The following is a 16,601-nucleotide window of genomic DNA, read 5'->3' on the forward strand; positions in this document are numbered from 1 at the left end:
CTGGGCCCCATATATAATCTGACAATTCCAGATTTTAACATAGACTGAAACAATGCATGAATGGATGACTATACTCTCATCATCTAATGCAATACTTCACCCTCATAGCTACTATTCCTATATCAAAAACATCAACCACTATCACCACTCTTAAGATTCTTGCATAAATAACACAATATTATGTAATACTACACTTCATGCACATAATCTAAATTAATGTATATAATTATACCAACTTTCTATTGTTGCATAACAAATTACTACTAACTTAATGCCTTAAAACAACATCTATTTATTATCTCAGTTCCGTAGGTCTCAAGTCTAGCAGAGCTTGACTGGGTCTTCTACAGCAGATTTTTCACTTCAGGTGATAGCCAAACTAAATTCTTATCTGGAGATTCTAGGGAAGAATTAACTTCCCACCTAATTCACATTGTTGGAAGAATCCACTTTTTTGCAGTTATAACTGAGGCTCCTATTCCCTTGCTGGATGTTGGCCAAAGGTTGTTCTCACCATCTAGAGGCTACCTGCAGTTCATGTTATGTGCCCTTTTACATTTTGAATTTCCTTGACATAAAGCCAACTGTTTAGTGTTTGATTGAAAACTGAAATAAGATGTGTGTATACCAAGGGGAGAAATTCTGTCTACCACGTAATCTATAATGGTTTCTAACCAGCCCTGAAATTCAATTTGCCTTTTTACTTTTATAAATTGCACAATAAAAGGTACTAAACATAATATTTGCCTTTGATATGTACCACCATTTCCAAGGAAGTCAGGGCTTTCCACATATGTATCCTTAGAAGGGTGCAATGTAGGACAATGGTTACTTAAGACTGTTGGCTACAGCTCCCATTGCAGCCTTGCACAGTGTGGCCTTTTAGTATACTATGTTTTCCACATGAATTTTCTGTAAGTGATCCAAGGGTTGATTAGTTAGTTTTAGATCTCTTGGACACATACACCTAGAAGTAAATTGTCACTTTTCATAAATTTAGCATAATGATGGTATTCAACCAATTTATCCTTTCCTTCTTCAACTTAAATCTGCCAGCTAAAGTCTCAGTGGGGAGGGACTGACTGAAAAGTAAAAGAAGTTTATACTCAGATTGGTGCTCACAAGCAAAGCAAGACTAACTTTAGGTCACAGTTCTTCATGGTTAGAAGGGACCTTGGATGACATCTCCTCTCTAATAGTTGACCTTAAATGATACCTTCCTTTATCTATTTCCCAAATGTTTTAAATATATTACATCCTTTTATATTTCTTCAGTGACTTAAGACTTGAACCAAATATCATCCTAATTGGACTATATTAATTTTAAACATTATTCTTGGCTTGGAATTCATCACTACTTTCCCCAGATATAACACTTGACTAATTAAGCTAATTGTGATTTGCTTCTGATCTAATTAAAATATAATGTAATTCCAAGGAAATATTTGCACTAAATATAATTCATAAACGTATTGAAATGTATTTTAATAATAATGGCTTGTAAGAACATTATTTTAATCTAAAAATAATGTTCTAATAATCTAATAAAACATTCTGAAGCCTTATATACAAAAAAATCACTTGTAATGATGCAAAAGTTATAAATAAATTGTTATTGGGATAAGTAGGCTATGAAGAAATAGTTCATAAGAACCAGAATACATTCGGATATGAACTTGAATTTATAATAAGGTGTACATTATGTCTATCAGGTGATATTATTGTGAATTATATTATTTTAGATGATAGCTGTGGAACACTGGATTGGCAGTGACTGAAATGATTTTCAGACATGTTTGAGGACATTAACAAAAATGAATTAATTAATAATGTTCATAAAGCACACATATTAACTCTATAAATTTTCTATATGTATCAGTATGTAATGTCTTTCAAATTTTGAGCACTGAAATAGGTAATAGAACACACTCCAAGTAGTCTTTCAGGTTTGACTTGTTTCAAAGTATATGAAGAGAATGAGCATTTTTAATCCCTTACTAGATAATAATCATTTTGCTTTTTCCCTTGAAGATGTCATCAGCATGCTTTTCTTCGAAAACCACTTCAAATAGACTACAAAAGTTAAAAAGTCCACTTGAAGCTTAAATACTAGCAATTAAAGTACAAAAAGGAAAATGTTAAAGTATTTTCTAATGCAGTTCTCTTTTGTTATATTATTAACCATAATTCAAAGTGAGAACATTTAAGCAAGGTGAAAGACTTAAGGCAAATCTCTGACTTGTGTGGGAGTTTAGGAGAGATAACTGCATTTAATTTTTAGAGGAGTGGGGTCCTGGGGTTTGATACACATTTAAAATCTGATGTTTCTTTTCTCTAAAGTACTGAATTTCAGGGTGATTTTAACACATACAAAAATAATTATCTATTCATATATTCAGAAAATATAAAATAAGCATCCTGGAGCTAGAAAAATTTACAGTGAAATCTATTAAAGATCTGGAGAATAGTAGCTTTCATCAGAGATTAAAGGAATGGGATTCTTAAGCAAAGAAGACAATAGAAGAGAAAAATTAATAACAGTGCTCCCATATAGTCTGAATTATTATCAAGAAGAAAAAATATATTTTCTATTACATCAAGGATAAAATGACAAGAAGTAAAAGAGACTTGAAAGAATGATGAACTTTCTGAATGAAACAGACTTGTCATGGGAGATTCCTTCACTAGAGATTTTTAATGGTAAATTAAAAATTATTTCAAGATTTTTCTACCTATCTTCTAAGAAATTATAAAACTCCTCAAGCTAATGAATCTGATTAAATGCAGTCAGGCATACACAGAATCTTGGAAAATTACTGGCTGGAAATATGAATATTATAGAAATAATGAAGATGCTCTGTGGTGGAATTGCTTTAAACTGAGTCAACTCTACATGGTTGACTTGATCAAGCCATGGTAAAAGTTGCTGACCAAGGAATAAGTCAAAACGGTAGACAAGATTCACTATAAGAGAGTAAAATAATGAAATCAGTCACATTGTGCTAATTGCAGTCAAGCCATAGGACCTGGATATTATGGCAGCAAGATATAACAAGTATCTAAATAAAAGTAGAGTTAGTATTCAAGAGGAGCATTTTAACTTTTAAACATTTAGTTTTAAATTATCCAAACTTATGGGAATATTATAAAACTAATACAATGAGCATTTATATCCCCATCACTTAAATTCTACAATTGTTATCAGTCTACTTTATTATATGCGTGTATATTACATGTGCACACATATGCTATGTATTTTACTAATCCTTTTCCAAATAAATTGCAGATTTATTTTATATTTAAACCTTAAATATTTCAGCACACATACCCTAAAAAGTTAGGACAGTCTCCCACATCATCAAATAACATCAAAACTCCTAAAAATTTAACATTAACTTTTTAATATCATTTACTGCCTATTCTATTTTCTGATCTTTCTAATTGTTCCCCAAATGTCTTCTCTTCATCATTTACCTAAATTAGTTTGAAATAATTTTAGACACAATTACAAATTATACAGAAATTTCCCATATTATAGAATATCCCCATACAATTCATCCAGTTTCTTTGAATGTTAACACCTGTGCAATCACAGTAAGCTTATGGAAATCAGTATAATACTTTCTATACTGACCATATTAAACTTTAACCTAGTAATGAAGATACTCAGGTAATCATCACAACATTGTAATATAGGTATTATCATCATTTGAAAGATGAACAAAAAATAAAACAAATTTCTATCTTAAGATCATAGAAGCAAATAATGTTGATTCTTACATGCTTGACTATAATGTTTATATACATTTTACTACATGATATTGCTTTTCTAGTATCTACTATACAATGAGGTCAATTATTTAAAAGAGGAAAAATTATGACAAATATTTGATCATTTATCACTTATTATAACCTAGAACTGGAAGTTCCAGATGTTTTTAAATATCACTTAGAAATTTCATTAAGACTTAAGTATTTAAAGGACTTATATTACAAAATCATACATTTTTTTGTAATAATTCATCAACTTGGCCTATTCCTTCTTTATTATTTTCTGCCCAAGCAAAATTCTTTTTGGTTTATATAGTTATATGTGACAGTAGTTAATTCTGCTTAAAATACTCTCAATTTTGTAAAATTATGATCAACCTAAGAAAAATTTATGAGAGGAAGATGGTGGAGAAGTGAACAGAAGTCACACTAACTTCCTCCCAGGACCAATCTGAAATTACAACTCAATTGTAGAGAAACCACCTGGAACAAACAACTGAACGCTAGTGAAAGAAAGAAGCCTTATAACCTCAGACAGATGAAGAATTAGCTTCAATACAACCTGTCTGATAAGGAGTGCAGGGGTGACTCAAGAGGGCTGGCTGGGTGTCCACAGGCAGCAGCACTGGAGGGATAATTAAGAGGCTGGTTGGATCACCCTGAGAAGAATGGAGTCTAAACCCTAAGCTAGGAGTCCAAACCTAGAGCGCCAGAGTCCAAAAAGTACACAAATAACAAGTGGCGAAAACTATCAGGGCTGCAGACACAGATGGCTGGAGATGCAAGAGCCATTTAAAGAGCCAACACAAAAATTTTCATTTGTAGCCACTTACCTGGGGCTCAGGCAAAGGCAGGGGCAGAGTGGGCTGGAGACGCCTGAGGAGAGACTGGGGATGGAAGCTTTGGAGAAAGAGGTGAGAGAGTAGACTGTGGGATCCCAGTACTGAGTCATCCCCCATATGACAACAGCCATTCTGCTCAGGCAGACCACTCCCCTCCAAGCACCAGCAGCCTGAGGGGAAACAATAGCCCCAAACCCAGGATGGTCTCTGCCCTGCCCAAAGGGTTTAATCCTGACTGCTGAGTGCAGAGTGACTAGATTAACAACTGAAAGGGACAGTCATAGAAGTATTCCTTGTAGTCTCAGATCAGGCTGCCTAAGATCATACAGAGTCAACATCTGACATCACTACAGGCAGATCCAGAAAGAAAAAACAGTGGTAAACACTAGAGGTTACTGAGACAAAATCCACTGTGGTCTTCGTGATTATCTCTTTCTTGTATAGCTTTTTAACACCCACTTCTTGTCCAGCAAATTTGTACATATTAAGTCACTAGATTTTATACCATAGTGTATTTCAATTCACATATTTTGCCCCTCCCTTCTCATACCACATTTTACCTTCTTCTTTCTTTGCATTATTTTCATTTAAAATTTTGTTTCCTCTCTTGCTACAACTTGTTTCCATTCCACACTCTTACTATTTCTCCCCCGTCCAGACACACAAAACCTATTTTCTTGTCAATGGTCATCTCGCATCCTTTTCTCCCCCACTCTTAAAATACCTGTATTCTCTCTTCACCTTTAGCACTCTTTGCTAGTTGGTTGTAGGTACAGTAGTTGTATTTTTTAATCTTATTTCTAGAACTTCACTAATTTTTATTTCAAATATCAAATTTTACTGGTCCCTTCTCATATTCTTTTTTGCCTCAATTTTTTTAATTGCGACCTATCTTAGCCTGTTATTTCTTTTTTGTCTTTCTTCTATTTCTCTTTTATCCTGCTCTTTTTCTTTATTCTCTTGTTTTCTTTTTCCATATCTCTCAAATTTTAATTTTTCCCTGTCTTAGCCTGGTTTGTGTTCCTCACTCTTAGTATTCCCTTTCTCTCTATCATTTCAAAATTACTCCCCATTCCTCTAGACATCTTTTAAGTTTTTCTTTGTTTCTTTTCCCCCTCTTATTCCCATACCACTTATATTAATATTAGCTTGTTTGTTGTTAATAGTACTGAGGTGGATCTTTCTCTCCAATGTCACTCTATATTTTTATTAATTATTTACTATTTTTACTTCTTTTTTCTCTCTCTCACTTTATTTTATTTATATTATTTTAATTTCTGTTTAAACCTAATACTATATGACTCCATTCTCATACTCCATTCCACATTCTTCATTCCCTGTTTTATTCATGATGTAAATTTTACTTTCTTAGCACTGCTCCAACTTCCACCTTTTATTAGTGCTCCTCCCTTTTCCCTTTCAAAATAATTTTTATTTCTGTAGGTCATCTCATATACACTCTCTTTTCTTATAATAGTCTTAATCTCTTTAACCTTCTTAATACTGGTTCATTTGCAGTTGATAGTGGGAGGGCAGGGGAGTTATTTTTGCCAGTATGGGTGTATTTCCTGGGCTTTGTGTGTTTGTTCTGGCTGCACCTGCACAACAGCACACAAGATGTGGTGGGTGGAGTGACCCTCAGTCAATCAGCTGGGGGAAGGACCCACCAAAGAAAGACCCAACAACAATCAAAACCCAATTACATCCAGAGAGCCAACATAAAAGGCATAAAGGGCATCCCAAGAGCATCAAGTTCAGGTGATCAAGGATACTGCACCACTGAACCTCACAGCCCTCCTATCATAGAAGTTCACATCACAAAGTCAGGAAGTTAAAACAGATCAATTTGAGAAGCAGAAGCAAACAAGAAGGGTCCCACAAATAATACTAAGACAAAGAGGCAACCCCCAATCAAAAAGAAAGGTGGAATCCTCAGAAAGAGTGCTAAATGCAATAGAGACAAGTTAACTATCAGCTATTGAGTTCAAAACAATGATTATAAGTAATCTCAATGAGCTCAGTGTGAATTAGCAAAACTACAGGGAAAGTATGAGGAACTTATTGCAAACCATATCAGCATTAAAAAAGGACATAGATACAATAAACAAGGGCCAAGAGGAAATTAAGAATACAGTTTATGAATTGAAGAACATAGTAGAGGAATCAAAAGCAGGCTAGATGAGCCAGAGGATTGAATCAGCAAACTGGAAGACAAGGTAGAAAAAACTCCCAGAAAAAGCAAGAAAAGAAAAAAAAAACACTCAAAAATAACAGAGAGGGGTTAACAAAACTGCAGGACAATATGAAATGCAATAATATCTGTACAATAGGGATGCCAGAAGGAGAAGAAGAGCAAAGAATAGAAAACCTGTTTGAAAAACTAATGATGGATAACTTTGATGAGAGAAAAAGCCACACACATCCAGGAATCACAGAAGGTCTCAATCAAAAGGAACCCCAAAAGGCCCACTCCAATACACATCATAATTAAAATGGCAAAATTCCAATACAAAGAGAAAATTTTAAAGGCAGCAAGGAAGAAACCAGTAATGTACAAGGGAGCCATAATAAGGCTAGCAGCTGACTTCTCAATAAAAACATTACAAGCAAGAAGGGAATGACAAGAAATATTCTAAGTAATGAAAAGCAAAAGTCTGCAACCAAGACTACTCTATCTATCAAGGCTCTCAATAAAAATGGAATGCAAAATACGAAGCTTCCCAGACAAAAGAAAGCTAAAAGAATACACCTCCACCAAACCAGCGCTGCAAGATATGCTATAGGGAATGCTTTAAGAAGAGGAAGAAAAACAGTGAGAGAGAGAGAGAGAGAGAGAGAGAGAGAGAGAGAGAGAGAGAGAGAGGAACACAGGTACAAAGGAATTAAAATGGCAATGAATAAGTACCCTACAATAATAACCTTAAATGTAGATGAATTAAATGCTCCAATCAAAAGATATGGGGAAGCTGAATGAATAAGAAAACATAACCCACACATACACTGCCTACAAGAGACACAAGAGACACACCTCAGAATGAAAGACCTACACAGACTAAAAGTAAAGGGTTGGAAAAAGATATTCCAAGCAAACAGACAGAAAAAAAAAGCTGGAGTAGCAATACAAATATCTGACAAAGTAGACATCAAAACAAAGGCCATGAAAAGGGAAACAGAAGGACACTTCATAATACTCAAGAGAAGAAACCATCAAGAAGACACAGATATTGTAAACATATATACACCCAACAACAAATCTTGGATGACTTCAAGAAAGTTATAGACAGCAACACAATCTATAGATTCAACACAATACCAATTAAAGTACCAATGGTATATTTCACAGATATAGAGCAAACATTTCAAAATTTGTATGGCACCATAAACAACCCTGAATAGTTGCAGCAGTTTTAAGAAAAAAGAACAAAGTAGGAGAGATCACAATACTTGATGAAACTGTATTACAAGGCCACTGTCATTAAAACAGCCTGTTATTGGCATAAGACTAGACACATAGATCAATGGAACAGAATAGAGAGTCCAGAAATAAACTTCAGTTTCTACAGTCAATTAATATTTTACAAAGGGGCAGAAGTATAAAATGGAGTCAAAATAGCCTCTTCACCATATGGTGTTGGGAGATCTGGACAGCTACATGCAAAGAAATGAAACTTGATTGCCAACTTACACCATACACAAAAACAAATTCAAGGTGGATAAATGATTTAAATATAAGTTGTGATAGCATAAAAGTCCTAAAGGAGAACATAGGCAAGAAAATTTCAGATATTCCATGCAGCAATATCGGCAGCAGTGTCCTTGAACAAGTGACATAAAGGAAAGAATAAACAAATGGGATCTCATCAAAATAAGAAGCTTATGCGTAGCTAAAGAAAACAGTAAAAGAGGCCCAACTGTATGGGAAAACATATTTGCCAATGATACCTCAGACAAGGGTTTGATCTCTAAAATATATAAAGAACTCACACAACATCACAACAGGAAAACAAACACCCAATTAAAAAATGGGCAAAACACCTGAACAGACAATTCTCCAAGGAGGACATACAGAGGGCCCAGAGACATATGAAAAGATGCTCAACATCACTAGACATCAGAGAGATGCAAATTAAAACCACTTCACACCAGTCTGAATGGCCATCATAAACAAATCAACAAACCACAAGTGTTGGAGAGGATGTGGAGAAAAGGGAACCCTCATGCACTGTTGGTGGGATTGCAGACTGGTGCAGCTACTGGGGAAAACAGTATGGAATTTCCTCAGAAAACTAAAAATGAAACTGCTTTTTGACTCAGCAATTCCACTGCTGGGATTATACTTTACAGGCCCCGAAACACCAGTCCAAAAGAACCTATGGACCACAAAGTTCATAGCAGCACAATTTACAATAGCCAAGTGCTAGAAGCAACTTAAGTGCCTGTCAGTAAATGAATGGATCAAAAATCTATGGTACATTTACACAATGGAACTCTATGCAGCAGAAGGAAAGAAGGAGCTCCTGTCTTTTGCAACAGCATGGATGGAACTAGAGAGCATTATGTTAAGTGAAATAAGCCAGGCAGTAAAAGACAAGTACCACATGATCTTACCTATAAGTGGAACCTAATCAACAAAACAAACAAACAAGCAAAACATAACCAGAGGCATTGAAATTAAGAACAAATTGACAGTAACCAGAGGGGAGGTGGGAGGGTATAATGGGGGGGGAGAGGAAGGGTTTTCAGGAACATCTATAAAGTATACATGGACTAAACCGAAGGGGTATAGGATGAAGGATGGGAGGTGGGGATGGCTGGGGTGCTGGGGAAATGGAGACAACTGTACTTGAGCAACGATTTTTTTTTAAAAGTTAAAAAGAAAAAGAATTAAAAGAGAAATATTGCCCAGCCTTCTGAGGAACAGAATTGAGAGGTCAGGGTACCATATGGACTAGTGTAGTTTGTGAGAAATATTCCATGGTGAATGTGTTAAAGATATTTTAATAATAGTAACTTCTGTTGTGAAATATCACATTGCCATTTAATGAAACAATGTAACATTTTACTCATTACATGCTAACAATCATTAACTGTTTTATACACAAAAATCCTGTGTTGGTGGTTGTTTTGGAAAGGGTGAGCAAAGATAATAGCTATGAGCTCACATTGGAGGAAATTCTAGTTTGGTTACAAAAACTGAAAGATTGAGAGCAGAGAACAAGAAATAGGTAGAAGCAGGGAATCATAGTCAAAGTACCATAACATTACAACTAGACACAGGAATTGGCCAAAAAAGTTGATGAGGGCATCGATCAAAGGATCGATTCAAAGGAATGCCATTCAAAGGAATGGCAGCCATCAGGTTTATATGAATAAATGGTATATTTTCCTTGAGATTACTAGATAGAAGTGATTAATTGTATGAATAATGAGAGAAAAAGAACCACACTTTTTAGAATATATATGTTAATTGGCCACAAGGCTTGCTCACTAAGAAATTGACTGTTGCATACAACAGCCATGGTAAATATGAATTAGACCTGCCTCAAAGATTAATAAAGGATTAACATGTAGTCAAAATGATGAATATGAAGTATACAGGTACCAGGGATCTATGGTATAGTTTTTTTTTCATTTTTGTCTATTAATAAGTCTTCATTTATACAGCATATAAAATAAAGGTTCATAGCAATAGAGCAAAAGGTATAGATATTTCTGACATACCTTCTGCCTGACCATATGGCATAGACTCCCTCATTATTAACATCCTTGAACAAAGTGGTACATTTATTAAAACTGATAAACATATATTGACACATCACTAAAAGTCCCTAGTTTGCATAGGGGTTCGCTTTTGGTGTTGTACATTCTATAAATTGTAACAAATGCATAATGATGTGCATCCTCCTTTATAGTATCATACAACGTAGTTTTGCAAGAATAAGCATAAATTCTTCCTTAAATGTTTGGTAGAATTCACCAGTAATCCTGGGCCTGATGCTTTGTTTTTAGGAAGGTTATTCATAAACATATTCAGACTGTCTATTCCTTCTGCTACGAGTTTTGGCAGAAGGTGTTGAAATGTGTCCATTTTGTGTACCATATCACATTTGTTTGTAAAGTGTTGTTCATAGTATTAGTATAGCATTCTTTCAATGTCCATGGGATATTTAGTGTTGTCCTGTCTTCCTTTCTCATATTAGTAATTTGTGTCCTCTCTCCTTTTTTTCTAGTGCAAGTAGAGGCTTACCAATTTATTAAGGTTTTCAAAGAATTGTCCTTTGGTTTTGTTGATAATTTCTATTGGTTCCCTGCTTTAAATTTCATTAATATCTGTTCTAACTTTTATTATTTCCTTTCTTCTGCTTACTTTGGATTTAATTTGCTTTTTTCCTCTCCATTCTTTTACTTTTAGTCTATATGTGTTTTATATTTATAGTGGTTTTTTTGGTAGACAACATAAAGTTATGTCTTGTTATTTGATACATTCTGAAAAATCTCATTTTTTAATTTTAATTTTAATTTTTTAATTTCTTTTTTCAGCCATTTTTTTAAATTTTAATTGTTGTTCAAGTACAGTTTTCTGCCTTTTACTCAAACCCCAGGCCAGCCCCCCAACCCTCCCCACCTCCCGTCCATTTCCACCCCTCCTCCTTGTTTTTGTCCATGTGTCCTTTATACTTGTTCCTACAAACCCTTCCCCTTTACCCTTGAAATTCCCTCCCCTCTCCCATCTGGTCACTGTCAGCCAGTTCTCTATTTCAGTGTCTTTGGTTATATTTTGCTTGCTTGTTTGTTTTGTTAATTAGGTCCCTGTTAAAGGTGAGATCATATGGTATTTGTCTTTCACTGCCTGGCTTATTTCACTTAACATAATGCTCTGTAGTTCCATCCATGCTGTCGCAAAAGAGAGGAGCTCCTCCTTTCCTTCTGCTGCATAGAGTTCCATTGTGTAAATGTACCATAGATTTTTGATCCATTCATTTACTGACAGGCACTTAAGTTGCTTCTAGCACTTGGCTATTGTAAATTGTGCTGCTATGAACATTGGGATGCATAGGTTCTTTTGGATTAGTGTTTCAGAGTTCTTAAGATATAATCCTAGGAGTGGAATTGCTGGGTCAAAAGGCAGACCCATTTTTAGTTTTATGAGAAAATTCCATACTGTTTTCCCTAGTGGTTGTACCAGTCTGTAATCCCACCAACAGTGCACTTGGGTTCCCTTTTTCTCCGAAACCTCTCCAACACATGTTTCTTGCTTTGTTTATGATGGCCATTCAGACAGGTGTGAAGTGGTTTTAATTTGCATCTCCCTGATGGCTAGTGATGTTGAGCATCTTTTCATGTGTCTCTGGGTGCTCTGTATGTCCTCTCTGGAGAAGTGTCTGTTCAAGACAAGGGTTTAATCTCCAAAATATATCAAGAACTCACACAACTCCACTCTAAGAAGACAAATGACCCAATTAAAAAATGGGCAAAGGACTTGAAATCTCTGTCTTTTAAATGGTGCATTTATACCATTGCTATTCTAGTGACTAATTATTTTGTTGGACTAATATTTTCCTTATATGTAACTATTATCTCTTTGGTTACTATTTTTCTTTGTTCCTATATTTTTCTTCAATTATTTTTCTGTAATTTGTGGTTTTAAATGAATATTTTATATATTTAGATTTTCTTTCTTCTTTAAGTATATTAGCTATACTCTTTTCTTATTGATAGGCTTACATTTACAACTGATCTGAGTCCCCTTTCAAATAACACTATACCTCTTCATAGGTAGTCCTAGTATCTTATAATAATCCTAATTCCTTACTGTTATCCCTTCATTTCACTTACACATAAATAAATATACACACACACACACATGAGAGAGGGCCATCAAAAAAAAAAAAAAGAATTATCTTCTGGTGGGCAGGCCCCTTGTAGTAAGGCTTCTCCCACTAGGTGAGTGTTCTAGGAACCCATCTGTATCAGTGTACCAACTTGCATTATTGTGAGAGGCTGCATTTAGCTTCACTGAATTTTTTTTGAAGATAACAAGTTTTACCATTTCATGGTGGGTGATTTACAAGTGAACCTGCGAACACCAGGCTGAACGTTGAGCAGTTTTGGACCAGAAATGGCATGACCCCACTGCCCTGCCCTCCCTATTCACCCAATCCCACCCCAAGTGATCTTTCTTTTGTTTTCCCAGATGATAAAAAGTGCTCAAAGGGGATCATTTTGCAGATGTGGAAGAGGGGAAACAAAAAAATGGCAGAAGCACTAAGAGGTGTCAAAATTGACAAGTTTAAAAACTGATTTATGCTTATCACATTTGCTGTGATAGAAATAGAATGTAATTTTTATCTTTGCTCTTCTATATAGGCAAGGTGTGTTTTTTAAACCATAACTCTATCCAGGACTGTTTCTTCATCTTTAATTTTCTGTAAATTGAAAATTATATATCCATATAGTTTCTATGGTATTTATCCTATGTGGTATTCTCTGAACTTTCTAAATCTGTAGTTTGGTATCTGACATTTATTTGGGGAAATTCTTATTCTTGTTTTAAATATTTTTTCTCTTCTAATTCTTTCTTCTGCTTCTTCTCCTAGTATTCCCATTATACATATGTTACAACTTTTGAAGTTGTTCTACGGTTCTTGAATATTTTGCTCTTTTTTCAGTCTTTGTTCTCTTGCTTTTCAGTTTTGAAAGTATCTATTGAAATATCCTCAAACTCAATGTAAAACTTAGTAGTGTCTATTCTACTAATGAGCTAATCAAAGACATCCTTCATTTCTGTTACAATGATTTTTATCTCTAGTATTTGGTGGAAGAGGGTTCTTTCTTAGAAATTCTATCTATCTGCTTTACTGCCCATTGGTTTTGCATGCTGTGTGATTTATCCATTAGTCTTTAGCATATTAAAAATAGTTTTTGTGCTCACTTCGGCAGCACATATACTAAAAAATGGAACTATATAGAGGAGATTAGCATGGCCCCTGCACAAGGATGATACACAAATTCGTGAAGCATTCCATAAAAAAAAAAAAAAAAAAGCCCTGGCTGAGCAGATTGAGCACGGGCTGCGAACCAAAGTGTTGCAGGTTTGATTCCCAGTCAGGGTACATGCCTGGGTTGCAGGCCACGGCCCCCTGCAACCGCACATTGATGTTTATCTCTCTCTTTCTCCCTCCCTTCTTCCTCTCTTTCTCCCTCCCTAAAAATAAATAAATAAAATCTTTAAAAAATAGTTTTAAATTACTTGTCTGATAATTTCAACACCCTGGCCATATCTGAGTGAGATTCTAATGCTTGCTGCCTTCAACCTGTTTTTTTTTTTCTGTCTTTTAGCATTTCTTGTATTTTTTTTTCTTGTTAGCCAGACATGAGGAACCATTACTTGCTCATAGATAGTTTTCTACTCATTGGTTTATACTCTGGTAAGTTGTGATTCTCTGTTTTTATTTGTCAGTGACTCCAATTTGGGGGGTCAGAGGGTGGTCCTATGACCTCACTTTTCGTATGTATCTAAAAAGAGTTGTTTTTTCAGTTTGTTCAGCTTTTTACTTATGTCAGAACAAATTGGCCACTTCCACACTTTCTACCAAACCTGAGTGTCCCATATAATTTTCATTTTGATGTGTGCTGAGTAAAATCTGACCAGTTTTTGAAGCATCAATCAGTATTTATTATCAACTTATATATTTGTAAATGTATAATATAAAAAAAAACAGACTTGGGCCATTTTCTTCTCTGTAGTTACTATCTGCTTTACATAACACATTACATACACAAAACATTGAGTTTACATTCCAAAAAAATTAGGTCACCTGTTGTATAATTCCAAAGAACCACACAGTACTCTGAACCATTGTATTTGTGTAGTTTTTGTGTGATATTTTAGTAGTGCCTATTTACTTCATTCAGTTTTAAGTGTCTGTGTCATTCTCTCCAATACTACATAGGTCTGTGTCTGTCTTGTTCCTACCTGTATCCACAGTACCAGCACAGTAGTAGATACTCGATAAAGTCTTATTAAATGAATGAATGAATGAATGAGAAAGTTTTCATGTACATTAGTTCCACATGTTGATTAAATAATTGTTAAATTACTTGTGGCATGTAGAAAAATAAAGCAAAATATAATGTATTAATTTGAAGTTTACAGTAAGTACTAAAGGGATTTTAATAAGACATACATAATAATGAAGATCATGTAAAGGTTTCTTTTTCTTGCTTGTTTTTCTCTTTTTTTAAAATAGGAAATACCAAATAAGTTTGAGAGAAACAAGGAAGAGGTAAACAAGTTTGGGAAATTGATTTTGTATAAAAGATGCATTTGTCTATTTTTATTTCTAAACAGATAATAGCTGGCTATTATTATCAGGCATCAATTAACAATTTATACTAAGAATAGATATTTAAGTGTTGCCTAAGTTTAAAATAGATTATGTAAAAGTATTCATGGAACAGAGAAATAGAGTAACCACCATCATTATAATGAAATCTCTTTTATATATGTGAAAAATGTTAACTGCATCCTCCCTTAATAATCTCATCTTTATAATCATGCATCTTTGCCAGTAGTCATCAAAACTATTTTATGTATTTTAAAATGGACCTTATGATTCTTCTCTGAGCCCTCTCTAGAATTTCTACCTCTTGTGCAAAGTTCAGTGACTCAAATTAATCTCATATTCTCATACACTTCACTAAGGCAGGACATTCTCAGTCATTGCATTTGCTTCTCACTATATTCTGTGTCACACTGACTTTTGATTCAGAGTAGAAATGTTGCTTACAAGCATTCAGTTTCACCCTGAAATGACTTTTTACCTTACTTGTAGTCCATTTTGTATACATCCTGTCCAATTTTCATCTTATTTGGACCCATTTCTAAAATGTCTCTTATTTTTAAGATTACTTAAAAATGCATCTATTCTTTCCAGAATATTAGAAACGCCAAATAACTTAATTCTATCTGAAATTCTGCTGGATATAACTTTAAGTTCTTAATGGTCAGGGTCTTAATGTCATTGAATGTTACCAAGGCCATTCTTCATGGGTTACTACACTGAATAATCACCAAAATTAACTCCACATCTCCTAATGACTTACTCCTCATTTTTACTCAAAGTAATGTCATCGTTCCAATTTTATTTTTTATTAATAAGTAAGTCATGTGGAATATAATTGAGAGTGATACTGAAAATCAATGTTTACCACGTTTCCAAATTATACTATGAATCTGATCAGTCTGATATTACATGGCACTAATCTTTTTTTTTTTGTTTATTTTAAAGGAAGGGAGAAGGAAAGGGAGAGAAACATCAGTGTGTGGTTGCCTCTCATGTGCCCCCCACTGGGGACCTGGCCCACAACCCAGGCATGTGCACTGACTGGGAATTGAACTGGCAACCCTTTGGTTCATAGATTGGCACTCAATCCACTGAGCCACACCAGCCAGGTATTTTTTTTTACATGGCACTAATCTTTTCCTTTGGAATACATAGGCCCCAAATATCCCCTCTGCTAATGCTCTGAGAAGACATGGTCTCCTAAGAATAATAGCTTATGATTTTTCTGGAATATCTGCCAGTTTGTTTTATAACCAAGAGTGACAGCCAACAATGTTTTCTGATACCAATCATCCAACTTCTTATTTAACTTTATGCAGACACAACATGAGACAGATACATAGCTCTCTTCCATAATTATTTCAGTAATGTTTTATCTTTGTTGACATAATTAATATCATTAAGAACAGTTGTTCTCATTTTATATAATGTATTGCAGGTTACAAGTGAAATTCAAATAAATAGCCTCTTCCTGCTCCATTTTTGGGTTAAATAATCAGCCTTAACCTGAAGTCTTTCTAGGTCAATGTTATTGTGCAAATTTAATTAACTGATTTCGGTTACAACTGCCCCCAATTTTGTTTAGAATGACCAAGCTAATGTACTTCATGTAATAGATGTAAAGAAGTGACTGAAGATCTCA

The 16,601-nt window shown here is 34.5% G+C and overlaps 1 non-coding gene across 1 annotated transcript; it reads left to right on the top strand.

The window, feature by feature from the left end:
* Nucleotides 1–13,537: 13,537 nt before the first annotated feature.
* LOC123819150 lies at nucleotides 13,538–13,645 on the top strand. Its single transcript, XR_006785788.1, has one exon. It is a non-coding gene; the product is annotated as a U6 spliceosomal RNA (small nuclear RNA).
* Nucleotides 13,646–16,601: the final 2,956 nt, after the last annotated feature.

Source organism: Phyllostomus hastatus, unplaced genomic scaffold (assembly GCF_019186645.2).
Source record: "Phyllostomus hastatus isolate PE091 unplaced genomic scaffold, TTU_PhHast_1.1 phas_contig_30, whole genome shotgun sequence".
Classification (NCBI taxonomy): domain Eukaryota; kingdom Metazoa; phylum Chordata; class Mammalia; order Chiroptera; family Phyllostomidae; genus Phyllostomus; species Phyllostomus hastatus.